Source organism: Pan troglodytes, chromosome X (genome assembly GCF_028858775.2).
Source record: "Pan troglodytes isolate AG18354 chromosome X, NHGRI_mPanTro3-v2.0_pri, whole genome shotgun sequence".
NCBI classification, from domain to species: Eukaryota; Metazoa; Chordata; class Mammalia; order Primates; family Hominidae; genus Pan; species Pan troglodytes.
Window position 1 is genome coordinate 48,291,852 of NC_072421.2, and position 26,378 is coordinate 48,318,229.

General features: G+C 41.8%; 1 protein-coding gene across 6 annotated transcripts in view; it reads left to right on the top strand.

Annotated features, from left to right (window-relative positions):
* ZNF81 (zinc finger protein 81) overlaps positions 1-26,378 on the top strand; it is a 92,962-nt gene that overhangs the window by 31,621 nt on the left and 34,963 nt on the right. The gene's annotated exons all lie outside the window — the stretch shown is intronic.

Sequence of the window (26,378 nt, forward strand, 5' to 3'; positions counted from 1 at the left end):
GTTTGAGTTGTAAAGCCATGGATTTGCATTGTGTTGATTTGGTCTTTTCTGTAGTGAAGTCCTTATGGTGTCGAACTAGTGTGTGTATTTAGGAGAGAAGAGTATTTCACCAATTTACATTATGTTTTTGAATCATGTCTCTAATTTCTGGTTGTAAGCTATTAACGAAGTTAATGACCAAGGCAGATGTGGTTTCATCTTCAAGAACAAGACCAGAGTAGTCCTTCCAAACACGTTCTAATCTCTGTCTTTAGTTAGAGATGTATTTATCTCTTTGTTGTGTACAGTCTTGTGTCTTAATTTCTGAGAGGGAAGACAGTGGGAGTAGATTCTAAAAGCCTCTCCCCTATGGTTTTAACTTGCATGTAAGCCTCAGGGTATTTTCCCATCCAAGTACTAACCAGGCCTGATCCTGCTTAGTTTCAGAGATCAGATGAGACAGGGCTTGCATGGAGTTATGGCTGTAGATTGCTTCAAGGTGTTCTGATTTCTTTGAAGTTCCACCTGCAGGGCCACTAGCAGTAGCACAAGTTGAAAAGAGTCAGAGAGCCCAGGAAAATATGCCCCAAGGAACACTCTGAATTGATTACAGAATTCTTCATTCTTATAGGGGTTTAGAAAGTCCTTAACAGTCTCATGTATATATGAGCAAGACCAAGGCTGAAAGAATACTTGGTTCACATGGGGGCTCAGGTCATTGACCTTCCATCACAGGTGGAGAAAGGCCAATAATACAGGTTAGGATGGGGACTTGGTAGCAGGAGAGTTTAATAGACCCAGAGAGGAGGAGTAGGGGGAATCCACAGGAGTAGGGAAAGGGTTCGGTGGCACACATGGAGGGTTCCAGATGAGAAGAGGGTTTTGAGGTTTAGTTGGGGGTGAAGGAGGAGCAGGAGGAGTGGACTGGTGGTTGAGAGATAGTTCTTAAGGGATTATGCAGTTTGAGATACATTGAAGACATTTTCTCATTTTTCAGCCTCCTCATAGAAAACAAAACAAGCTGACCATTGGTGAGAAGAGACAGTAGAGCTCCAAGGTTTGGGAGCATTTCACAAATAAGTAAGTTTAGGGAGATCCTGAGGGCCTGAAAGGGCCATTGGAGTTCTAAGTTATCCTTAGTAAAATTATGGCATTTTTTGAGATCATGAACTGAATTGTTGCCATAGTAGCAAAGCATTAAATCGCCAAGAGTTTTTTGAAGGCGTTGATAATTGGATCAAGAGTTTCCAATGAGTACCAAGGTTAAACAAAAGCCAGCAATAAAACAAAACCAAAAGAGCACTCAAAGAATGAAAACCACATGCTTACTGTGCTACCATAGACAGTGTCCAGAGCACAGGGATCAGGGTCTGGACTTACCCAGATCCCCGAATCACCAGTCAGGGAGGAACACAGTGGGCTGGAGGCCTCGGTACCCGGGTGGAGGAGGTGGTCAGGAAGTGAGCTTCTAGTCCTCTTCAAGTCATGGCACCAAACTGTCCAAGACAAAAACCAAGCAAGTAAGAAAGTGGATTTGATTCAATCTGTTGCAATAGGGAGAGCACCCTAGATCCAAATAGTAGAGTCTCAGCAGGTGGTTTTACCTTATACTTTTGTAGGGAGAATAGACAAGTTGTAAGTGGAGAGATTTCCAGGGGAGATTGTTTTTGCCATGAGGGGAAGTCTCAGTCAGTCAGCTGACCAGGAAATGTTGATCTTTGGATCTAGCTAGTTTCAGAAGGATAACAGTTTGGTTGATCATTCATGAGAAAAGAATGGGGAGTTAGAGGGTCTGTGTCAGGCTTTGTCCACAGGTTCAAGCAAAAGGGGAAAGGTGTATGTTTGGCCTCGTCACAGGTAAACAATGAGTCATCTGCAAGTCTTATAGGAGTTATGACAGAGAGTGGACAGCAAACCTTAGCTCAGGTATATAGGGAAGAATGGCTCTTTGTGGTGAGTCGTTTCTCAAGAAGGAACTTAAACAGGTGGGGGGATTTCTTAACTCACTGTTTTCAGGGCTCAGGTGAAGTTCAGTGTTGTTGAGTGTTCTCACTTCTGTTTGAAAACTTGAGTCCAGTTCTTGTTATTGGAGAGACTGCCTGATGGCAGTCATTCCTACTGGTCCTACATGCCCATGCCACTAGCCCCATGGCATTCTTCTACCCACAGAATGACTTAGTGACAGCTGGGGGAAGGGCTTGGGGAAGACATTTGGAGATGTTGCTAGTTGTTCTGCATGTGAGATGCAGGAGCTGGGTGGAGGGAGGTTGGGGATTGGCCTCGGCTGACAGTTATTTTTTTTTTCATTTTTAAAAAGTTTTTAAAAATTTTTTTGAGACAGCATCTCACTGTTGCCCAGGCTGGAGTGCAGTGGTGCAATCACAGTTCACTGCAGCCTTGACCTCCTGGGCTCAAGTGATCCTCCCACCTCAGCCTCCCGAGTAACTGGGATTACAGGCATGTGCCACCACACCCAGACAATTTTTGTATTTTTGTAGAAAAATGGGTTTCACCATGTTTCCCAGGCTGGTCTTGAACTCCTGGGCTCAAGCAATCCACCTGCCTTGGCCTCCCAAAGTGCTGGGATTAAAGGCGGGAGCCACCGTGCCCAGCCAGTTGTCAGTTAAATTGAAGGCTCTTGCAATAGTTTGGGAGAGATTTATGAGGGCATTTTCCTTTTTGAGGAAGGCTCTAGGGGTGGTCCAAAGGACAAAGATCATTACAGTTCCTCCCTGTCTTGTGCCTCGTGGGGTCGAAGGTGTTTCCTCTTCAGATGCTGAGTTCTTGCTCTCCCTCTACTGACGCAAAATCTTTGTGGCCCTTTCTAGTAGCTATCAGTCATTCCCTAGTAGTTCCTAGAGCTTTCATCTGAATGGATCAGGTGCAGGAGGGACAAGACCATTTTTTAAAATTTACAGAGGTCTATTATGTTCCTCCCTTTGGCCCATGTGGGTTACTGTAGGGGAACACAGTGAGCAGTGTACTGAATCAATGGTGCCTATCCTTATGATCTAAGACAATGTCAGTCCAACCAGAGAATCCAGGTGGCTGAACTGGAATTAAACTTAAATCCCTTTGGTTCCCTTCTGGCTAGGCTGCCACCCAGAGGGTTACCAAACACTCTAGTCAGGGATTGCTGTTAGGGGAAAGAAAGAAGATAATACCCAGAAATATTCAAGACAGAATTTCAGATTTTCAAAACATGTTCATATGACCCTCGACACTTTTTGTTCTGATCGTTACCCAGGGAGAAGCTGAAAGAAAATGATCCCTTTCTGGGGTCAGGCATATTCATGACCAAACTGCCTTACTAAGGTTTGCGGACCAGGAGGAGGCAAGGGAGGTAGACTCTGAAGTCCTTTTGAGTCAGTTTTTGAGGAGGCTTTTCCAATGCTTAATGATACCAGATGCCTGTGGACGGTAGAGAATATGGAAGTCTGTCGAATACCTTGACATCAGCCCATTGTCACATGGATTTTGCAATAAAAGGTACACCATTTTCAGGCTGTGAATAGTCCAGAAAACTGAAAATAGCCACAATTATGAGGCCAGAGCTGGCTGAGCAGATTGAAACAGCACCACTTTTACCTGAGAAGACGTCAACAGTGGTGCAACCTCAGTGAAAGCTCTTAGAATGGGCTTAAGGAATGATGTCATCAATTTGCCAGGAGTGAGTGGGGCCACACCTCATGTGATGTGACCTTTCTTATCACAATGGGTAATCTTTTAGAAGGAGTCAGAAGTTTGGCATGCAGTGGTAGCTTCTGCATCAGAAACTTAAGAATCTTGTAATTTGTGCCCAGTCTGTGACAGTGGATGCATTGCCATCACCAATGGATGATGGATCCAGGCAGCAGTGACTGTAGTATGAATAGTATGGAATCAGCAGCTTGATTTCACTCAGTTTCATCAGAGAGCGGATCCTTACCATAGGCATCTATGGGGTGACCCAAACCACTCAGCCAGTAGCTACAATTTGTTTCTACAGTCCATGGTTCCAAAAAGAGCTGACTGATCTCAGTCTGTAGTCTTCCAAGTGGGAGACTGAAAAGCTATGCCATTGGCAATAGCTCAAGAGTTAAGAAATATAAAAGAGAATATTGAGCAGAGTTACGACAGTGGCCTTGCATTCTGCCTGCTGAGCAGAGCACCCACATCCATTCTCAGTTCTGCTGAGGTTGAACAGCCACACGGCCCAGTGGAAACCATCAGGTTTCAGCTTAGCCAGACCATTAGTGGATCAGGTCCAGGCTTTTAGGGGAACCTTTGTGAATTGAGGGCCCCATTAAGCCCAGCAGCCTTGCTCTAGTTGGCAGAGTGAGAAATAAATTTACCCCCAAAGGGATAGTTGTCCCATTTTCATGTAAAACCGAGATGCCACTGGGGACAGGCCAGTTATACTCTTGAATATACTATTGGGCCCTTCCTACCTTATTAGTCATCAAGTCTGAATCAGCCGACCCCAAAGTGGGAATGTCAGTCAAGCTGGAGAGTCACAAGGCCTCCACTGGTCAGGTGTTCAGTTTCGACAAAGGCCCAGTAGCAAGCTAATAGCTATCTTTCATAAGGGGTGTTGCTGGTGACTCTGTAAGGACAATGAAAAATCCAAAACCCAAAGGGCTCTTCTGGGTGGAGGTTGCCTCCCTTTGTTAGAGATCCCATTAGGCAAAATCACCAGTTACAAACACTAGTAGCTCAACAGGGTCATTTAGGCTTTGGGGACCCTGAAGGTAAGGAGCAGAGAATGTGCCACAGCTTGCTGGACAGCATCCTCCACTGCCTGTTGGGTTGGGCCCCGCTCAAAGGACATTGGTTTGCAGTTTATCCAATATAAAGGATCTAGTAGAATGTCCAAGTGAGGCACATAATGTCTCCCATACCTAAAGCATCCAGAATGGTCTCTTTTGGGGCTTCCTTTTAGGTGTGAAGTTCAAAGAGATGGAAATTTTTCCTTGACTGAAAGAGGGACAGAACATTGTGAATCCACCCAGAGGTCCCAGATGCTTTACTTGATGAGCAGGCCCCTGAACTTCGTCAGAATTTACCAGCCACCTCTGATGGCAAAGGTGTGCTAATACCACCGTCAGAGCCATTGAGATGGAAGCTTCTGACTTGGCAACCAAGAAGACTGATCTCTATAGTGAAAATTTTGTACATCAGAGGGTAGAGGTGGTCACACTAAAGCCTAACCTACTCACTGGTGTTAAATGACAGGGTACTCATTGCCCCTGGGAGAGTACTGCAAACCTGTGTTGAAGGCCTTTGCCACATGAATGAAAATTGATCTTGGCCCTTGGTGTCAAGACCTGAGATTTTACCCTACTTATAAGCTAATAATTGGGCTTGCCACAGTTGCAAGTGTGCTGGCGGAAGTCACCAGATTCCTGAGTCAGTGATAAAAGACCATTACTCAGAGAAAAAGACGTAGCCAGCATCAGCTTGGCTGCATGTTGGAGAAAAGATTAAAAATAAAATTCCTGGCAACCCAGGAAATCCTCTCCACAAATATAGAATAGAAAGAAAAGAGTTTTATTATTGAATATGCACTAAACCACACTGCAGTGTGCATCACAAGAAATCTGCTAATGAAATTGCAAAGACAGAAGGAAATCTCACCCTTGTATGTAGCCGGGCAGATTCATGTTCTCAAGATAAATAACTTGTCTCATGTAAGAAGAACTGATAGCACCATTTGCTGTATATTCTTTCATAATTCATCCTAAGTTTACCTGGTAATTGGAGTGGCCATCTGTGCTAGTTAATTGCCCTTATCCAAAGGCAAAAATCAAACTTCTATATATGACATGCAGGTAGTTACAGACTAGAGCCAGGCACCTAGGCTAGACTCCCAGGGTGACAGGGAGATAGCACCTAGGCTAAACTCCCAGGGTGACAGGGAGATAGGATCCTTGATGTTTATATATCAAAGAGATGTCTCCTGAGCTCTTAAGAAAAACATTCTTGGTACATGCATGTGTGTGTTCATGGCAGCACTATTCACAACAGCAAAAACAAGGAATAAACCCAAATGCCCATCAATGATAGACTAGATAAAGAAAATGTGGTACATATACACCATGGAATACTATGCAGCCATAAAAAGGGACAAGATCATGTCCTTTGCAGGGACATGGATGGAACTGGAAGCCATTATCCTCAGCAAACTAACACAGGAACAGAAAATGAAACACCACATATTTTCATTTATAAGTGGGAGCTGAACAGTGAGAACACATGGACACAGGGAGGGGAACAACACATACTGGAGCCTGTGGGGGGTTAGGGGGAGGCTAAGAGAATCAGAATAAATAGCTAATGCATGCTGGGCTTAATACCTAGGTGATGGGTTGATAGGTGCAGCAAACCATCATGGCACACATTTCCCTATGTAACAAACCTGCACATCCTGCACAGGTATGCTGGAACTTAAAATAAAAACATTCTTGGATTGTAATACAGGCAGAAGACTTGTTTAGCTTTTAAAAATTCATACACATATCAAAAGAGCAGAGGAAAGATTTACAAATACAAGTTTTTTCAGGAAATGCTCTAAGAAAAGGGAAGAGGGAGGAAGGTCTCTTTCCCTTTTGGTAATAAGGAAAATTTAAATGTTTTTTCTCCTTATGATTTCCCCTTCTTTTATAATAACACTACGGTTTTCTAATTTTCTGTGTCACTCACCATTTCTACCTTTCTCTGGGCAGTTAGACATCTAAAGATCCAGCAAATCCATAGTAAAATGCAAAGCAAGCAATTATGAAAATTACCATAGGATGAATTTAAAATGTCAGTGCAACATTTGCATTGTGGGAAAATCCTTTAAGTATGTCTTACCAGTGGTGAATGGTTAAAGCACATTCTTGATTAGCAACGTGCAGAAATTCTCATTTCCTGATATATTACTTTTACAGATTGCTGGTGTTGTCCGTATTGCTTGTTCTTTAAGATGATTGTTTAAGTATTGTTTTGTAGTTCTTTAGGAAGTCTTACCCAATCCAAGTCTAAGGAGTAGCTTTCCAGGGACCTGATATTCTAATTTTTAATTTAGAGTTTTATAACACCCAATAAATTTCTCTTGAGTTCCTGTCAATCAATAAGTAACACCACATTTACAAAACGTAGCCCTGTAGTACTTGTTCCATCTTCTCAAATAATATGTCCAAGATGCAGAACACAAAGATACCCCTGGCTATTATCGAGTTTATTATTATTAGGCATTCTTTGAAGGGTACAGATTGAACTTCCAGTGCTTAATGTGCTTGGCTCTAATTGTTTTAAGTCTTGAGGAAAACCCCAATCTGTGGGTCATTGCTTGCATTAGTCTAAATCAATAGTAACACCAGGCATGTCAGTCCCCATGAGTAACAGGCATCCACCTGTGTTTATCTGTCCCAGTTTATCTCTGGGACTGGAGAGAATCTGCATCCTAAATTAATCCAATGACATTAAACCTGTTTTCTTCAGTCTCTATCTGTGACTGCCAGATTTGTTTGTCTATTAAGTAGATGCTTTTTTTATACTATTCTTCTGTCTCTTCTGGTATAGTCATAGTCTAATGCCTATCTATTTCCTTAAAGATGAACAGCCCTGTGATTCTGAACTAGTGATGGTATCTGGGACTATTTTATAACCAATTGCCTTGGACTGTGCAAATGAACCTCTGAGACCTTCGTGGTGATTTTTGGTTCCGTCATTAAATTACTCCAAATAGTTCAATTCTATACTGTTTTCCATTTCCACTCCTATTGAGCTCCCCTTGCTTTAAAATATCTTACATGATGTGATTCATACAGTTTGTGATTGTATTATGTGCTTTTGTAGTTGTCCCAAAGCACTATGTTTATTATTCAAAGTCTCAATCTCAAAAGAGTTAGGTATATCTGTACCTGTCCCTATTCCTCCCAGGACTGTATTCTAATAAGTCTCCTTTTGCCCTTGGCTGTCCCCGAACAGGCCTGTTAATAAATTTTATATTGGGAAGGCTCAAGGGATACATGTCTAGCTGTGAAGACTGACAGCAGCCTCAGACAGTTCAAGAAAAACCATCTACCTATAATCCTGGGGGCTATTAAAATAGGCTCAGGGCATTGCCATGTTCCAAACATAGTGGTGGGGGGTGGGGGGGATCTCTCTTATATACATCTTGAGGAGTCTGTTGAAAGGATTCCCACCAGTATGGATGTAATTTACCATCGATGTCTTTACAACTATCAGTAGTTTTATTGAACCAAACCTCTACCATAGTAAAGGTGAGAGAATAAATCACAAGGCTTACTCCTATAGGTATTTTGATTGTCATATAGTTAACAGATTCCTTTTTTCCCTCTAAGGATCCTTCCAGTCAAACCAGTTAACAAAACATTTTTGTATCAAATTTAGGGCTTGAGTATCTGGATGCATATAAGTTACTTTAGTATTATCAAACATTACTAGTGAAGATGGCTCTGCCTTTACTCTGCCAATAATTTGACTGTTGGACTTAAAAGTCCAGATCATGTGTATTCTGAGGATATAATACGGAGTTCATCAGGAAAAACAGGACATGGCGCGGGCACAGGACATGGTCTGTGTAATTGTGGAGACCATTACTGGGAGTACAAAAAAAAGCAGCATAACAACAGATTTGTTTTCTAGTAAAATGAGATTCCTAAGTAATCAAAATAAGCCTATTAAGAACAGGAGAGCAAGGCAGTCTCTGAGGATAGTAGTAATACATTTTCCAGAATACCTCTTTTCAGTCGAATCTCAATACCAGTGTAAGTTACTTTGGAAAACTTAAGTTTCAAGTCTTTTGTCAGTGCTGGCTTCACAAGGAAAGCATGGATCCAACTGTATTTTTTGTTTTTTTTATTTTGTTTTGTTTTGTTTTGTTTTGTTTTCCCTTTTTTTGAGATGGAGTCTTGCTCTGTTGCCCAGGCTGAAATGCAGTGGTGCGATCTCAGCTCACTGCAACCTCCGCCTCCTGGGTTCAAGTGATTCTTGTGCCTCAGCCTCCTGAGTAGCTGGAATTATGGATGTGCACCACTGCACCCGGCTAATTTTTGTATTTTTAGTAGAGACAGGGTTTTGTCATGTTGTCCAGGCTGGTCTGAAACTCCTGGACTCAAGTGATTGCCTGCCTCGGCCTCCCAAAGTGCTGGGATTACAAGACTGAGCCACCACACCTGGCCCAACTGCATTTTTCTTTTACTTTGATAGCAGAGTGGGTGATCACAGCACTTGAAAAGGTGAGCGACGGCCTGTCTTTTCCCAGGAACACTTTCATGTAGATGAAATCTCCTGGTTGAAAAAGGTGGCAGACTTCTTCCAGCAGGTCCATCCAGATCTTTATGACTTTATATCTTAGGGTTCCTAAGGAAGAGAGGAACTCTTCTAAATATTGAATATGATTATAAGAAGATTCAATTAAGTTAGGCACAGGACATGGTCTCAGACCCACATCATAGGTCTGCCAAACATAAGTTCAAAGGGAGTGATACCATGCTTGCTAGCAGGGGTTGCTCTAATTTTTAACAAGGCTAGTGGTAAAGCCATTGGCCATTTTAATTCAGAAAGTCAGTGAATCTTGGCCAATGAGTTTTTTTAGACTTTGATTCATTTGCTCCACTTGTCCAGAGGACTGAAAATGCTTGATAGAGCATACAATAGTTTATAGGATTCTGCAAACATTTGCATAATTCTTGAACAACAGAAAATAAAAGGTCTTACTCTGATTCAATCTGCTTTTGTATCCCCAAAGTGAGAATTATGTTTATTAAGGAAAACTTTACCACTGCCTGAGCAATGACTTTTGAAGAGGGCAAAACTTCAGGGCATTGATACACACCATAACTAGACAAACATCTCTTACCTTCTGCGGGCATTGATTCTATGAAATCCAGCTGCCACCAGGTTCCTGGTATGTTGATTGGGGAAAACTTCCTGTGCTTACCTTGGGAGTGGTCTGTGAAGACTTTTGCTGACAAATAGCACATCTCTTTACTATGTTTTGAATAAATTCATCTTTTTGGTAGGCATAGTGAGAGTCTGAAACCTTTAAAATCCATCTTTTATGTAGCTGATTTTGTTGCTGACACAATACTAACCAAGTAAATAAAGACCAAGGAGTAGGAATTATATTGTTAGCTAATTCCCATAGTACAGCCCCCCTTCCTTAATCCCTTTGCCCATTTTCTTTTGGAATGCATATTTTTGAAAATAAATGAAAGTTTCTTGTATTAGAATTGGGGCTTCTGAGCTGGGTGTCAGCCGTGTGTTAACCGTAGTTTTTACAGCCCTATCAGCAGAATCATTGCCTTTAGAAATTTTGTTTTTCTGCACTATGTGGTCTCTACAGTGGATTATCGCTATCTTACTCAGCAGTTGTGAAGCCTCTCATAACTCGGATATTAATTTTCCATGAGATATTTTAGTTCCCATGAAGTCAAGAATCCATTTTTTCAAATTTCCCCTATTATATGACAGACACCAAACACATGTTTATTGTCAGTATATAGATTCACTTTAAGTCCTGAACCAAGAGTTGTAGATCCCTAGTAGCTGCTATTAGCTTGTCTGCTTGTGCTGATTTAATTCCAGGCAAAACATAAGCGTTCAAGATTTCCTGAGCAGTCACCACAGCATAAGAACCCTGAAGGTGGCCCTTCTCATCCCAGGTATATGCCCCTCAGTAAACCTTATCAAATATGCATTTTGAACGGGAATATCAGAAAAATCAGGTTGCTGCCTAGTATCTTCTATTACTGTTGTACACTCATGATCATCTATTTGACCAGGATCTGGTAAAAGAGTAGCTGGTTTTTGAAGATTGCATCTTCCAAGCACAAGATTAGGATTGGGTAATAATGCTGATTCATAATTAATAAGATAGTGCACCGATAAATGCTGGGTCTTATGCACTTGTAAGATAGTTGTCATAGCATGAAGGGTATGCAGAAGAGTCAGGTGACCCAAGGTAAGGGTTTGAGCCTTTTCACTAAGTGTGGCAGCTATTGCTGCTGCTCGGGGGCATCCAGACATTCCCAACAGCATCCAGAAGAACTGGGAAATGAGCTGTCAGTCTATAGCCTAACCCCGCCTTGTGAGTTAAAATTCTACTAGCAGCACTTTTATTTTCATGATAAAACAAGTGGAAAGGTTTTAAAATTTTGGAATCTCCAAAGCTAGGGGAGAGACCATAGCGAATCTTAGTTATTCAAAAGCCTCTTCGGATTCTAGGGACCAAATCAGAACATTTGGAGAATTACCATGCAGTTGCTCCATCCGAGGTTTTCTGCTCTTTGCAGAAGCTGGAATCCCCTGCTCTATAGTCCCCTAGCAGTTCCCAAAATGGTCTCAGTTGTTTTATTGTAGTAGGCCCTTTCATCTGCAAAATTGCAGCCTTTACCTGACAATAGATTCCCTAAATATTTCACTTCAGTTTGGCAGTATTAGAGTTTGTTTAGTGAGGCCATATGTCCCAACCAAGCAAGGAATTGTAACAAAGCCAAAGTATCAGTTTTGCATTGTTCTTCAGTTTTAGAGGCTACCAGCAAATAATCTACATATTGAATAATTACAGATCCCTCCAGTGAGACAGATTTCCCTAAGTTTTCCTGTGAGTGGCTCGAGAAAAAGAGTAGGAGAGTCCGGAAACCCTTGAGAGACCATTTGCCATAAATATTGAACTTCATCATAAGTAAAACCAAACTAGAATTTAGACTCATTAGCTAGAGGAACAGAAAAAAATGCAGAACACAGATAAACTACACAGAAAAAATTTTCAGACAATGGCACTGAAGTCAGAGTAGTTGCAGGGTTAGGAACTAATGGGGTTAATGGAGCAACAAATGTATTTACTTCCCTAAGGTCTTGTATAAATCTATATAGTGGTTGTCCATCTTCATCAAATGTACCTTTCTTGACTAGAAGTATGGGACTATTACAGGGTGAGTGCCCTTTTAAAATTATTCCTGGTTTTTCTAATTATTTTATACATGGTTTTATTCCTTCTGATTGAGCTCTCAACAAAGGTTATTGTGTTATACATGGCCATAGCTTATCTTTTTGGTAAGCTATTTTTATTGATTCGATATCTTGAATTAAACCAGTATCATTATTCTGTGGCGCCCATTGATTTGTTTCAGTTTGGGGTACTTTTCCAGCACAGTGTGAGATTGCTACCCTCTGCCATCCCCTTTTCTTTCTAAAGGCACCTAGTAACCAGATCAGGTGCCTTTTCCTCTAGGCATCTCCACAAGCACTCCATCTGGAGTAGAGAATATGGTAGCCTTTATTTTGCACAGCAAATCTGCAAGGGAGTCTCTCTTCAATAGCTTTACAGGAGGATCAGGAGAAAGTAAGAAAGCATGTTCGTTATCAGAGGACCTATCTTTATGGGAACTGTGGAGGGAAAGAAACAAGTAGAAGGCTGACCTGAAATGTCAGCAGCCTGTATTAACCTGTCACCAGACGGCAAGTGAGAAATTTGAGGCAGTTGTAGAATAAGTAGCACCAGTATCTACCAGAAAAGGCAAACATAGGTTAGCCTGAGGGAGAGTTATTGACACTTGCTGTTCACTAGTTTCCACCCCTGAAACTCCCTCAATCTGCCAGTTTTGAGCCAATTGCCAGTTGTTCCTTAGTGGAGGGTTTTCTCCGGGGCTTTTCTGATTTCTCTCTGTTCCTGCAATTTCTGCATCCTCTGGGGTCTCTATAATCCCTCTTCCAATGTCCTGGCTTCTCACTCTAATGACAGTTTTCTCTTTGTCCTTGGCTCCCTTTGTATATTGTCCAGGGTAGCGTGATTCCTTTGGAAAATAGTTGTAACTGAACAGTTAACGCAGTGGAGTTTGTTTGTTTGTTTGTTTTGTTTTGTTTTGACACAGAGTCTTGCTGTGTCACCCAGGCTGGAGTGCAGCGGCACAATCTCGGCTCACTGCAACCTCCGCCTCCTGGGTATAAGTGATTCTCCTGCCTCAGCCTCCCGAGTAGCTGGGACTACAGGCATGTGCCACCATGCCTGGCTAATTTTTGTATTTTTAGTATAGACAGGGTTTCACCATGTTGCTCAGGCTCATCTCGAACTCCTTGGCCTCAAGCAATCTGCCCATCTCAGCCTCCCAAAGTGCTGGGATTACAGCTGTGAGCCACCATGCCTGGCCTTACAGTGGGTTTTAATTGCTTCTCTTCTTCATCTTTCTCTAACTTGTCCCAAAACTAAGTAGCTGCTGCTAAGATTTGAGTAATAATCCGTCCTTGGCTGAGACAAAGGCAGACAGGACCAGAGAGTGGTTTTGATCTGTCCCTGGATTTGCACTGGTAAATTTTGAAAAAGCCTCAACAAACTGCTGAGAGGAGTCAGCAAGGAACACACTCATCTTCTAGGTTCACTGCTGTAATTTCTGCCAGCTCACTTTTAGCAGAAAGGGGTTCAAGTATGGGCATTAGCAACCCTTTTTAATGGGTCCCTAAAGCCCTTGTTCTTCCATGGCCATGGGGGATGGCAGATAGTAGCAGTCTTTTGGCCACTATTCCTCCTATTGTGACAGGTCATCTTCCAATCCCTAACATGCCTGTTCCATCAAATAAGCACAGCCTGCTGGTTGCAGAATTCCATGCAGGAGCCAGGGTACATCCCCATATTCAGGGTTGTAAACTGGAAACACACAGCCAAGTTCTTGTGCAAACTTCTGTGGCTCTTGCCTGGGCACAGGAAAGGAAGTCCTTGTGTGAGTAATACTGGCTGAGTTGAAGGCATATAGATTCTTACCATTTCAGGTTCCCCTTGTGTAGGTCTGCGGTAGCTTTGTGATGGCATCAGCCTTATTGGTGATGCAGATAGGAAGGGCTGCTGTCCTCTCATTGAGTCAAGTTAGATAGCACTTGGGATTCCTTTTCCATATTGGTATATATCAGCCTAACACACCTTTTTTGTTTGTCTTTTCCAAGTAGCTACTGCAACTGCTGTCCATCTTGTCACCTGCATATGGGGACACAGTCTTGTATCTCAGTTATTCCCTGATGATGTTGCTTTATTACCTGTGCTTCCCTAGCTATATGGTATGTGGATAATAAAGGACTGTTGGAGGTGCAATCTAGGCTAAGCATGAAATGGAATCAGGGCACACAAACCTCACACAGGGCAGATAATTCATTGCTGGTGAAAACAGTTGGGCTTTTGTCCCTCTTTGCAGGGAAACCCCCTAAGGGAACCACCCATCTCAAAGATTATGGCTTTCTTCTTACCAGGAATCAATTTGAGGCCACGGGGGTGGGGGTGGGTAGAGATAAAGAGGTCGATGCAAGGGGAACAGAGTGAATGGGGACGGCAGAGCAAGGAGGAGCAGGAGGGTTTGGTGAAAGAGAAAGTACCTTTCATTCTCCCATTTGCTCTTCTGTTTTCCTCAATCCTTCCAAATAATTTTTAGCTTTCTTCTTAGAATGACATTCATCCCATAAACATGAGTAATGCATTTGCTTGCAATGAGGTCCTTCTAAGAATCACCACAAACAAGTTAATTCACCCAAATAAAAGGAATCATCCTCAGGTCACACTATAAGACTGGATTCTCATTACAGATGGATTTCATTCCAAATGTTATGTACAGATATGTTAGTGCTTTAAGAGAAAGCCCTGCAGGCTTTCCCATATTTTTCTACCATCAAAGCTAGTGGTGATCCTGATGGAGTTATAGGTTCTGCATTACACATGCTTCTCAATCATAAAATCTGGAATTTGGAAAAGTTGATTTGTCTGGCTAGTGTTTGAAAATAGCACAGAGCTAGAAGGGAGACATTTTATAATTCACCTTCAGCTGGTCTGCTCGATTCAGGAACTTCCAGGCCATCCCATCCTCATCAGCAGATTGCTAGGGGAAAATTAAAAGTAAAATCTGGCAACACAGGAAATCCTGACTACAAATGTAGGGAAGAAAGAAAACAGTTTTATTATTGAATAAGCATTAAGCCCACTGATTTGCATCACAGGCAATCTGCTAATGAGATTGCAAAGGTAGCAGGAAATCTCACCCTTTTATATAGCCAAGCAGATACAATCCATTACATACGTGTTCTCATGATAAATGATAACTCATCCTCATGTGAGATGACTTGACAGCACCATTTGTTATACATTCTTTTATAGTTCATCCTGTTTACTTGGTAATTGGAGTGGCCACATATGCTAGTTAATTGCCTTTATACAAAGGCAAAAGTCAAACTTCTGTCTCTGTGATAAGCAGGTAGTTACAACTTAGAGCCTGGTGCCTAGGCTAAACTCCAGGGTTACAGGGAGCTAGGAGATAGGATTCTTGATATCTGTATTCAAAGAGATGGCTCATAAGCTCTTAAGAAAAACATTCCTGCATTGTAATGCTGACAAAAAACTTATTTAGCTTTTAAAAAGATTTATGTACATATCGAAGAGAATATAAATCTTCTCAAGGAAATGCTCTAGAAAAGGGAAGAAGAGAAAAGGCATCTTTCCCCCTTGGCAACAGTGAAAATTCAACTCTTTTTTTAACCTTATAGGCTAGGGGTTCTCCAAATCCCAATTCCTACAGGGGTGGCTCAGATTGTCCTTGATGAGTGCCTGCACATGCAGTGAGTGAGGTGCACTACAGGAAATGAACAAGCCCAGGGAACCTGCTACTGAACAGCCGCCTGTAAGCAAGGCTCAAACTTGCTTGATGCAGATATAAGCCTGAGACGTGTCCAGGTCAAGAGCAGTCCGGGCCTTGCTGTGTAGTCATACCCAGCAAGATGTGTAGGAGCACAAGAGACCCATGGAAGTGTCTTCCACCTCCAGTGGGGTAGAAAAGAAAGCATAGGCAATGTCCAACACAGTGTCCCAAGTGTCATTCGCTTGTGCAGTGTATTCAGTTATAGTCACTATGTTTGAAACAGCCAGGACAATGGGAGCAACAACTGAATTCAGTTGGTGGGAATCCCCTGTCAGCCTCCAGCTCCTGCTACTCTTTTTCACTGGCCATATAGGGCTGTTGTATTGACATCTTACATATCTCACGATACCTGCTGCCTTTCTGTCCTTAATTGAAGCTGTGATTGCTCTTTGTCCTCCAGGGATTCTCTCTCTCCTTTTTGTTGGACCACCTGGGAGAGGAAGGGAGATGGATTGGGGAGTGGCTTGCATGTCTCACTACCATGTGTCTACCTATGGGAGTCCCTGAACAGGAGAATCCCTTTTGGACTGGATGAGCATTCACAGCACAAGCATGTAAAACATCATGCCAGTGATACACTCAGCCATGGAAGCCCCAATAACCATACACTGAATTGGCCCAAAGGGCCCTATCCACAAGGTCACTTTAGTTTACCTTCCTCACTAATCCCTGCCTAAACCCCATCAGTTGAATTTGGGTGCGCCCCCCCGCACCTTGAGATCAGATAGGATGGTCCCTTGGGCGACTGTATCCAACCAAGCCTTAGAAGTCTGAGTCCTTCCCTTCCCTGAAGTTCTCCAGCACACTCAGAGGGGCGTGTATGGTGGCCTTTGGTCCCTCTTGGAAACAGGGAGGCCTCTGTCCCCTCTCTAATAATTTATTAAAAACAGCTGATTTCAGGGTAGAAGGGGACAGAGGGACCAAGCATGTAGTGAGAGAACGCGGTGCCATGCCAGTAAGCAAGTCTTCCCATTTACTTTCAGTTTCAAGCAATGCAGCAGCTGCTCAGAACTCAACCTAGTGAAACTCTCATGTTTTTAGTATGCCCAGAACTCTGTATCAGGCGGCAAGATCAGCCTTACTGACACCATCTGTTTCGACTTTGGGGATGCCTCAGTTCTACAGCCATGGCCACATTGGTTTCTGGTCATGCCCACTGGTGAACTCAGGCATTACTAGCACAGTAGCAACTTCTTATTTTTAAGATGTCCACTTTAAGCTGGCACATTTGCTGCTCATTTTCCTGATAGCATACCTTAAGTTGTTGCTTAGTTTTAAACATAAAAACGAGGGGAGTTTTCCAGGACAGTGTGAGCTGACCTAAAAAACATCTTGAATTCTTTGGGTCAGTTTCTCATTTCCTAGCATTATAGATCCAATACGGGGCAGTAAGAGCCCAATGCTAGTCAATGCCTCATCTGTGATTTCCCACAAGAGTTCGTCTCAGGCAGCTTACCAAGAGGGCTAACTATAGGCCTAATAACCGCAGCCAGGATCTACTGCAAAAAACCTCTGAGACCTTTTCCTGTTGCTTCTGAAGGGCTCTAAGGTTGGCATGATCGACTGTAGGAGGGGCCGAGCCGTGAACATCCCAGCTGTTGCCATTCTTCCTTAACAAACTTTACATCCCCTCCTGCCTGTCGTGCAACCAGACCAGCCAAAGTTCTGACCATTTTCCTGGTTTCTGTGCCTACCAGTCATGAATTTTCCTCTTTTTGTCTTGAGTGTAGATGCTCTTTTCTGTAACTATTGTCTGCAAAAGGGTTGGGAATTGCACCTCCACCCCTCCCACCAATGATTCTCAATACTGGTTGTTACTAAGGGTGGAAGGGGACAGAGGGACCAGGCATGGAGTGAGATGGTGCGGCGCCATGCCAGTAAGCAAGTCTTCCCATTCACTTTCAGTTTCAAGCAATGCAGCAGCTGCTCAGGACTCAACCTAGTGAACCTCTCATGTTTTCAGTATGCCCAGACCTCTGTATCGGGCAACATTCCCCTCAATGACATCCCCCGATTGGGGGGAACCTGAGACTGACCATCAGATTGGTAAGGAAGTCCTCCACCTGGATGAGACTTTGGAATAACTAGGAGACTCTTTAAACCTACTTCCTGGCACTTAGTGTGTAAGAATTTCCCCAGTTCCTCCTCATTGACAAGCAATAAAGTGGAGGACCATTTATTTCACAGTTGACCATACAATTTAGTCAACATATTCACTGCTGATTCACCTTAAATCCTCTTAATTGCCCCATATATTAGTTTTCTATCACTGCTGTAACAAATTGCCACGAACTTGGTGGCTTAAAATAACAGAAGTTTGTTATCCTATAGTTCTGTAGTTCAGAAGTCCAAAATGGTTCTCACTGGTCTAAATTAATCAAGATGGCAAGGCTGATTCCTTCCTCAAGGCTCTAAGGAAAATTCCATTTCTTTGCCCTTTCCAGCCTCTAGAGGCCACCCATATTCCTTGGCTTGTGGCTGCTTCCTCCATCTTCAAAGCCAGCAACAGTGAGTCCAGTTCTTCTCACATTGGGTCACTCTAACCTTCTCTTCTTCCTCACTCTTCTTCTTTTAAGGATCCTTGTGGCTACATTGGCCCCACCTAGATGATACATGATAATTTCAGTATTTTAGGTCTGCTGATTTAAAACCTTAATACCATATGCAACCTTAATTTCCTTTTGCTATGTAGTATAATATATTCACAGGTTCCAGGGATTAGATGATGGACATCCATGGCAGGGAGTTTGGGGGATTATTTTTTCCTTCCAGGGGTCGACAAGGCCCTCATCTTTCCTTTTCCAGAAAGCTACATCTCTGTGAGTGGCCAATCCTAATCACCAGAACTTCAAGAACTGTGAAGGGTCTGAGATATTACCCTACTTGCAAGATAAAAACCCAGCACAGTATCATGGATGCTGGCAAAAAATACAAGACTCCTCAGTAAGAGATAAAGGACTTTATAATACTTGTGGTAGCCGGAGTGTTAGCAGTTGTGCTGCTTCTCTAAGCCTCAGTTTCCACAAGGCAATGCAGAGGGCTAGATGATACCTGCACATACAGTGGGTTCCATTATATGAGAGAAAGCCTAAGTTTATGGACTCCAGATCTTTTATAATGGGCAATAAATCTGCCTCTCCTTTGTCCTGAAGGGAGAAATTACATTTAGTATAATTTCTAGTATAACCTGCCCTTTGTTCTGGAGGGAGACTCTGTGTTCCAGGGCTGCTTGCTGTATTAACAGGCTTGAAAAGATAAGTTGGAAAAAAGGCAGTCAGTGAGTCTGCTTTCAAGATGTGCAGAGACCTGTGGAGAGCCATCTCCCAACAGCCTCTCAAGTCCCTTTTAATCTATGGCAAATCTCCCAGATTCTCCTCTGTCTTGTTTTTCTCCTTGCTATTTATTTGTTGAAGAAACTGGGCCATTTGCCCTGTGCTATGTCCCACATTTTGGAATTTGCTAATTGTATTCTTGTGGTGTTATTTAACGTGTTCCTGTATCTTTATATTAATATGAACTGATGAATCTAGAGGCTTGATCAATTCAGATTTAATTTTTTTGGGCAAGAATACTTCATAGGTGGTGTTGAACACACTTGCTAATTCATCCCTCCAGGAGGCACATAATACCAAATATGTCTGTGTGTTCAGGGGTTCTCAGCCTGGTCCGTACATTATAAAATTTCTGCAGTCTTTCACTCAGTAGTTTCAGCAGCCATTGATGATCAGTGCTTTCTTTTGAGACAGGGTCTTACTCTGTCATCCAGGCTGGAGTGCAGTGATGCATCACAGCTCATTGCAGCCTCGACCTCCCAAGCTCAGGTTATTCTCCCACCTCAGCCTCCCAAGTAGCTGGGACTACAGGTGTGCGCTACCATGCCTGGTTAATTTTTTGTATTTTTTGTACAGATGGGTTTTTGCCATGTTTCCCAGGCTGGTCTCAAATGCCTGGGCTGAAGCGATCTACCCACCTTGGCCTCCCAAAGTGCTGGAATTACAGGCATGAGTCACTGCACCTGGCCTCGTGATCATTGCTTTTATTAGCATTTCTCAGCTGGAATTCTTCTGTAAAGAATAAATTTCCAAAATCAATTATTTGTGTACCCTGAAATGAAGTACTTGTGGGTGGGATAATAATTTTAATATAAAACTCAGTAATACCTCTTTCTTGATATATAAAACACTTCATTGGCAAACTGTTACTTAAAAGAATTCATGCTATTTCCATGATCAGACTCCAGCATACTTACCTGAATGTTTTTCTCATAATCACCTCCCTAATTGTCTTACTTCCATTTTCTGTTGCTTATAACAGAATACCTGAAACTGGGTAATTTATAAAGAAAAGGAATTTATTTCTTACAGTTATGGAGGCTGAGAAGTCCTAGGTCAAGGGACCACATCTGGTGAGGGCCTTCTCGTTGGTGGGGACTCTGCAGGGTCCTGAGGTGGTGCAGGGTATCACATGGCGAGGGGATTGAGTGTGCTAGCTCAGTCTCTCTTCCTCTTCTTAGAAAGCCACAAGTTCCATTCCTGTGATAACCCATTAATCTATGAATGGACTAATCCATTTTGGAGGGTGTGGAGTCCTAATTAGGGAAAAGGAGTTGGGCTAGTGGGACTGAAGGAAACAAAAAGATAAAGCAGATAAGCTACAAGTCTGCCTTTCTTCATGGTCCAGGACACATAGCCCTCCTGCACAAATAACTCGCAATCTTCCTGCTCCCAACTATTACCAGGCCTTCAGCTGATGTTATCAGTACTGCACAAAGCCCTCTTCAGCATACATCATAAACACCATTCTATAAAATCCCCAGCAAGCCTTTCTTTCCTTGCAGTTAGCTCCTCTCTTGCTGGTCTGCCCATTGCACCCTTGCAACATATTTTCCTACTTTCTCTAACAAATCTGCCTTTCTTCACCTACAACTGTCTTGGTAAATTCTTCTTACCCCTGTGCCACCGGCCCCAGATAGTCGCTGCCTACCTATGACAGAGGGGACAAATATTCAAACCATAGGACTGACATATAAATAGTATTCTCTCTTTTTTACAGAGCTGTTTGCTCTTTACTTAATTCACCATGTATTTTCCTGTTTCCACACTATTTTCCTTGTCTCTTCTGGAAAGTATTTCCCCCACTTATCTTTTCAATTAATTTTTTTTCCCAAGAGCCAATTTAAACTGCACCAACTTTATGGAACCTAAACTTACATCCCCAGTAGAATTGACTGTTTTCTATTTGGGCCCACGGTGTACCCTGAATATATTTCAATATATTTATTTTATTTTATTTTATTTTTAGAGTCAGGGTCTCACTCTGTCACTCAGGCTTGGAATGCAGTGGTGCATCCATAGATCACTGTAACCTCAAACTCCTGGGCTCAAACGATCCTCCCTCCTCAGCCTTCCAGGCAACTGGGACTACAGGCTTATATCACCATGCCTGGCTAATTTTTAATTTTTTTTTAGAGGTGGGGTCTCACTGTGTTGCCCAGCCTAGTCTCAAGCTTCTGGCCTCAAGCGATCCTCCCAAAGTGCTGGGATTATAGGCATGAATATGTTTCTAACATGCCCTTTTGTTTTTTGTGGTTTTTGAAATTGAGTCATATTTGAAATATACTGAATTGCCCAGATCTTAAATGTATAGTTTGATGAGTTTTGACAAGTATATGTGTGTGTGTATATATATATATATACACACACACATATACACACATATATGTACATATATATACACATCCATGCAAATTAAAATATAGAAAGTTCCCTCTTGACCAGTCAGTATTCTCCCCTTGAGGCAACAACCATTGTTAAGGTTTTAAATCCCTGTAGATTAAAATTCTTGATTGTCCTGTCTTTGTAATGGAATCAAACCATCTGTGTCTGACTTCAGTGTTTGGCTTCTGTTTGTAAAATAGCATAATGCTTCTGAGATTCTTCCAGGTTGTTGTGTCTATCCGTGGATTTTTCCTTTTTTGTTGCTGAGTATTCCATTGTATGAAGACACCACAATTTGTGTAGACATTCATGTGTTGATGAACATTTAGAATGTGTCTAGTTTCTGATTATCATGAATCAAGCCTGCTATGGGCATTCTTATATAAGTTTTCTGAGGATGTATGTTTTAATTTCTTTTTAGTAACTACTAAGAAATGGAATTGCTAAATTATATGGTAGGTATATGTTTAACTTTATTAGAAATTGTCAAACAAGGTCTGGCACAGTGGCTCAGGCCTGTAATCCCAATACTTTGGGAGGCTGAGGTGGGCGGATCACTTGAGGCCAGGTGTTCAAAACCAGCCTCGCCAACATAGCGAAACTCTATCTCTACTAAAAATACAAAAATTAGCCGGGTGTGGTGGCACACGCCTGTAATCCCAGCTACTAGGGAGGCTGAGGCATGAGAATCCCTTGAACCCGGGAGGCAGAGGTTGCAGTGAGCCAAGATCACACCACTGCCTCCAGCCAGGGTGACAGAGCAAGACTCTGTCTCAAAAACAAAAAAAAAACAAAAAAAGAAATTGTCAAACAGGTTTCCAAAGTGATGGCTTGGTTTTACATTCCTACCAGCAATTTTTGAGTTTCTTTTTAATTTTAGCTTTTCTAGTGAGTGTCTATGCTTTCTCAATTTAGCTTAAATTGCATTTCCCTTACAACTAATGATGGTGAACATCTTTTCATGTGCTTTATTGGCCATTCGTATATCTTTTTTGTGTCTGCTCAAGTATTTTGCTCATTAAAAAAAATTGGGCTGTGTGTCTTTTTCTTACTACTTTCTAGGAGTTCTTTCTACATTCTTAATATGGGTGTTTTGTATATGTATTGTAAATATTTTCTCCCAGTCTGTGGCTTCACTTTTCATTTTCTCAATAGCGTCTTTTGATGAGCAGAAGTTTTAATTTTGATAAGGTCCAGTTTTTGAAGATTTTCTTTTATGGCTGGGGCTTTTTCTACTATGTCAAGAAATCCATGCTTACGTCAAGGTTGCAAAGATAACCTCTTACATTTCCTTCTAGGGCATTTTTAGTTTCAGCTTTTATGTTTAGGTCTATAATCTAGCTCAAGTTAATTTTTTGTTAACTTTTTCTATGATTTGTTTTCTATTTCTGTTCTTTAGTAATTCCTTTCTTTTACTTCCTTTAGGTTTATTTGGTCCTTCATTTTCTATTAGCTAATGGCTCCTTGAGGGTAAATTTGAGGACACTGATTTAGACTTTTGTAATATAAGTGTTTAAAGCTATACATTTCCTTGTAAATTTGTCTTTTATCTGCTTTTCACAAATTTTGATACACTGTAGTAAGCAGCCTTCTAAAATGGCTCTCAGTGATCCCCACTACGCAGTATTCACACCCTTGTGTAATCCACTTCCCTTTATGTGTGGGCTGGACCTAGTGACTTGCTTCTAATACATAGAATATGGCAAAAGTGATGGGATGGCCCTTCTGAGGTTAGGTTATAAGAGATTGTGGCTGGGCGTGGTGGCTCATGCCTGTAATCCCAGCACTTTGGGAGGCCGAGGCAGGTGGATCATGAGGTCAGGAGTTCAACATCAGCCTGGCCAAGATGGTGAAACCCTGTCTCTACTAAAAATACAAAAATTAGCCAGGCGTGGTGGTGGGCACCTGTAATCCCAGCTGCTCGGGAGGCTGAGGCAGAGAATTGCCTGAACCAGGGAGGCGGAGGTTGCAGTGAGCTGAGATCACGCCACTGCACTCCAGCCTGGGCGACAGAGCGAGACTTCATCTAAAAAAAAAAAAAAAAAAAAAGGAGATTGTAAGATAGCTTGCTGGCATACTCTCTCTGGCTCTTCTCGCTTGCTCTGATGAAGGAAGGTGCCATGTTGTGAGCTGCCCTCATCTATTACCTCACAGTTTCTGTAGGTCAGGAATCCAGGTGTGGCTTACATGGGTCCTCTCACTCAGGGTCTCTCACAAGGCTGCAGTCCATGTTGGCTGGGGCTGCATTCATCTTGAAGGGAAGGATCCACTTCCAAGCTTACTCAAGTGATTGTTGGTAAGATTCAGTTTCTTGCAGGCTGTTGTGCTGAGTGATTCAGTTGTTTTAACTTACTAAGTTTTAGAGTGATTTGCTATGCATCAAATAGATAAGTAACACAGATTTTGGTACTGGGAATGGGGCAGCCTGAAAATGTGGGAGTGTCCTTCAAACTGAGAAGTTGGTGGAGGCTGGAAAAGATTTTAAGGAGAATGTTAGAGAAATCCTAAATTTCAGAGAGATCTATGGGTGTACAGCTTTTGTCTAATGGTGTGAACCCAGTGAGATTCACAGAAAATAAAATTTTAGAGCAAACTATATTAGCAGAAATACTACCACTTTGGACTGAAAGGGATATAAACAATAAAAAATGGAAAAACATGTTGGCCCCCCAAAATTCTTTGGCAGGAAGCAGGTTGAGCAAACTCTTTTGTTGCCTTTCATGAAAAAGGAAGGATACCTCAGATGGTGGTGCCAAGGACCCAGAGTGTGGAGCCAAAAGCCATGAAGAATTATTCCTAGGCCTCGAGACCTAATCAAAGAACTCCTAACATTTAACCAGTCAGATAATACTTTACTTTCTTCAGCATTTTAAAAGTACCATCCAACTGTGTTTTAGCCTCCACTTCTTCTGTTGAGCAGTAAGTGGTCACTTGAATCACCATTTCTCTGTATGTAATATTTGGGGGGACTTTTTGTTTGTTTTTGGCTTTTCTGGCTGCTTTTAAAATCTTGTCTTCTTTGGTTCTCAATAGTTTGACTATGATGCTCCTAGGAATGGTTTTATGTGGGTTATTCTGTTTGGAATTTGCAAAACTTATTGAATCTATAAGTGTATGTCTTTCACCAAATTTGAGGAGTTTCTGCACATTATTTTTAAAAATACCTTTTCTGCCCTTCTCTCCTTCTGAGTCTTAAATTGCATGTATGTTAGATCTTTTGATTTTTGTCTTACTCATCTGTTTTAGTTTGTTTGTCCTACTGTAACAACATTCCTGAGATTTGGTATCTTATAAACAATAGAAATTTATTTCTCACAATTCTGGAGGCTGAGAAGTCCAAGATAAAGGCACCAGCAGCTTAGGTGTCCAGTGAGGGCTGCTCTCTGCTTCCAAGATGGCGCCTTGTTGCTGTGTCCTCCAGAGGGGGTGAATTCTGTGTCCTCACGTGGTGGAAAGTGTGGAAGGTCAAAAAGGAAGGATGTAGCTAGTTCCCTCCAGCCCTTTTAAAAGAACACTAACCCATTCATGAGCCCTCATGACCTAAATAACTTCCAAAGGTCATACCTCTTAATACTGTTGCATTGGGATTAAATTTCAACATGAATTTTGGAGGGATAACAAACATTGAAACCATAGCATCATCCCTGAGACTCTGTTTGTTTTTATTTTCAATTTTGTTCTCTCTGCTTTTCAGATTGGATAATTTCTGTTGGTCTATGTTTAAGTTAATTACCTCTTTCTTCAGTTACCTCTATTCTTCTGTCAAGCCCATCCAGTGAACTTTTTAGTTTCAGATTGTATTTTTCAGTTTTTTTAAATAGTTTATATTTCTTAGTTGGCCTATCCTATTTAATCATTCATTATGAACATATTTGTATGTTTTTGAGCATAATTATAACTAACTGATTTAAAGTGCTTTTCTGCTAATTCTAGCGTCTGGATCACCTCAGGTCAGTCTCTGAGTGCATTTTCTCTTGAGCCTCTTCCCTTTCTCTCCACATCTTTCTGTCTCTTTCTCTGTTGAGTTGTTTTGGATTGTATCTTTGTTGTGAAACATATATTAGAGATGCTTGATTCTGTTTAATTCCTCTGACTATTGTTGATTTTTTTGTTTTGCTTTGTGTAGGGAGCACTTAACTTGGCTAGACTCAAACTAGGAAATGTTTTCTCCGTGGTATGTGGTAGCTCAAATTCCAGTTCATTCAGCTGGTCAATCAGAGATCTGGGCAGAGTTCATTCACAGAATTTAGGTACCCTTCTCTCTTTCAATGCCTTTCTGGATTCCCCCTTGATTTTCCAATGGTAGTGATGACTGCAGAACTCCCCTTCAATTCTTCAAGTCAATAACACTGGTGGTTTTCTTTTCTTTTCTCTCTCTCTCTCTTTTTTTTTTTTTTTTTTTTGAGACAGGGTCTCACTCTGTCACCCAGGCTGGAGTGCAGTGGCACAATCATAGCTCACTGAGCCTTGACCTCTCAGGTTTAATCAGTCTTCCTGCCTCAGCCTCCCAAGTAGCCGGGACCACAGGCATGTACCACTTCTCTTGGAATTTTAGTTATCCCACGTGGCACTGACTGGGCCTATTCACAAGCTAAAGTGCCAGCCTCTCTTCTAAGTGTCAGCTCTCCTCCCATAGATGCCTGACTTGGGTTGCTCCTTAGTATCTTTAGATAGTTTTTAAAATATTTTTTGTTCAGAGTTTATAGTTGTTATGTGTATGAAGGTTGGTCTGATAAAAGCAATGCAGTCATACTGAAACTTAATTTTTGTTAATTTTTGTATATGGTGTGAGGGGTGGGTCAAGGTTTATGCTTTTTTCCTAATACTGATATCTATCTCTTCCAACACAATTTGTTGAAAAGACTTCACTTTCGCCCATTGAATCACATTGGCACTTTTGTCAAAAAACAATTGTCCGTACATGTGTGGGTCTGTTTCTGGACTTTATTCTGTTCTAATGATATATCTGTCTGTGCATACATCGTCCCATACTGCCTGTATTACTGTAGCTTTACAGTAA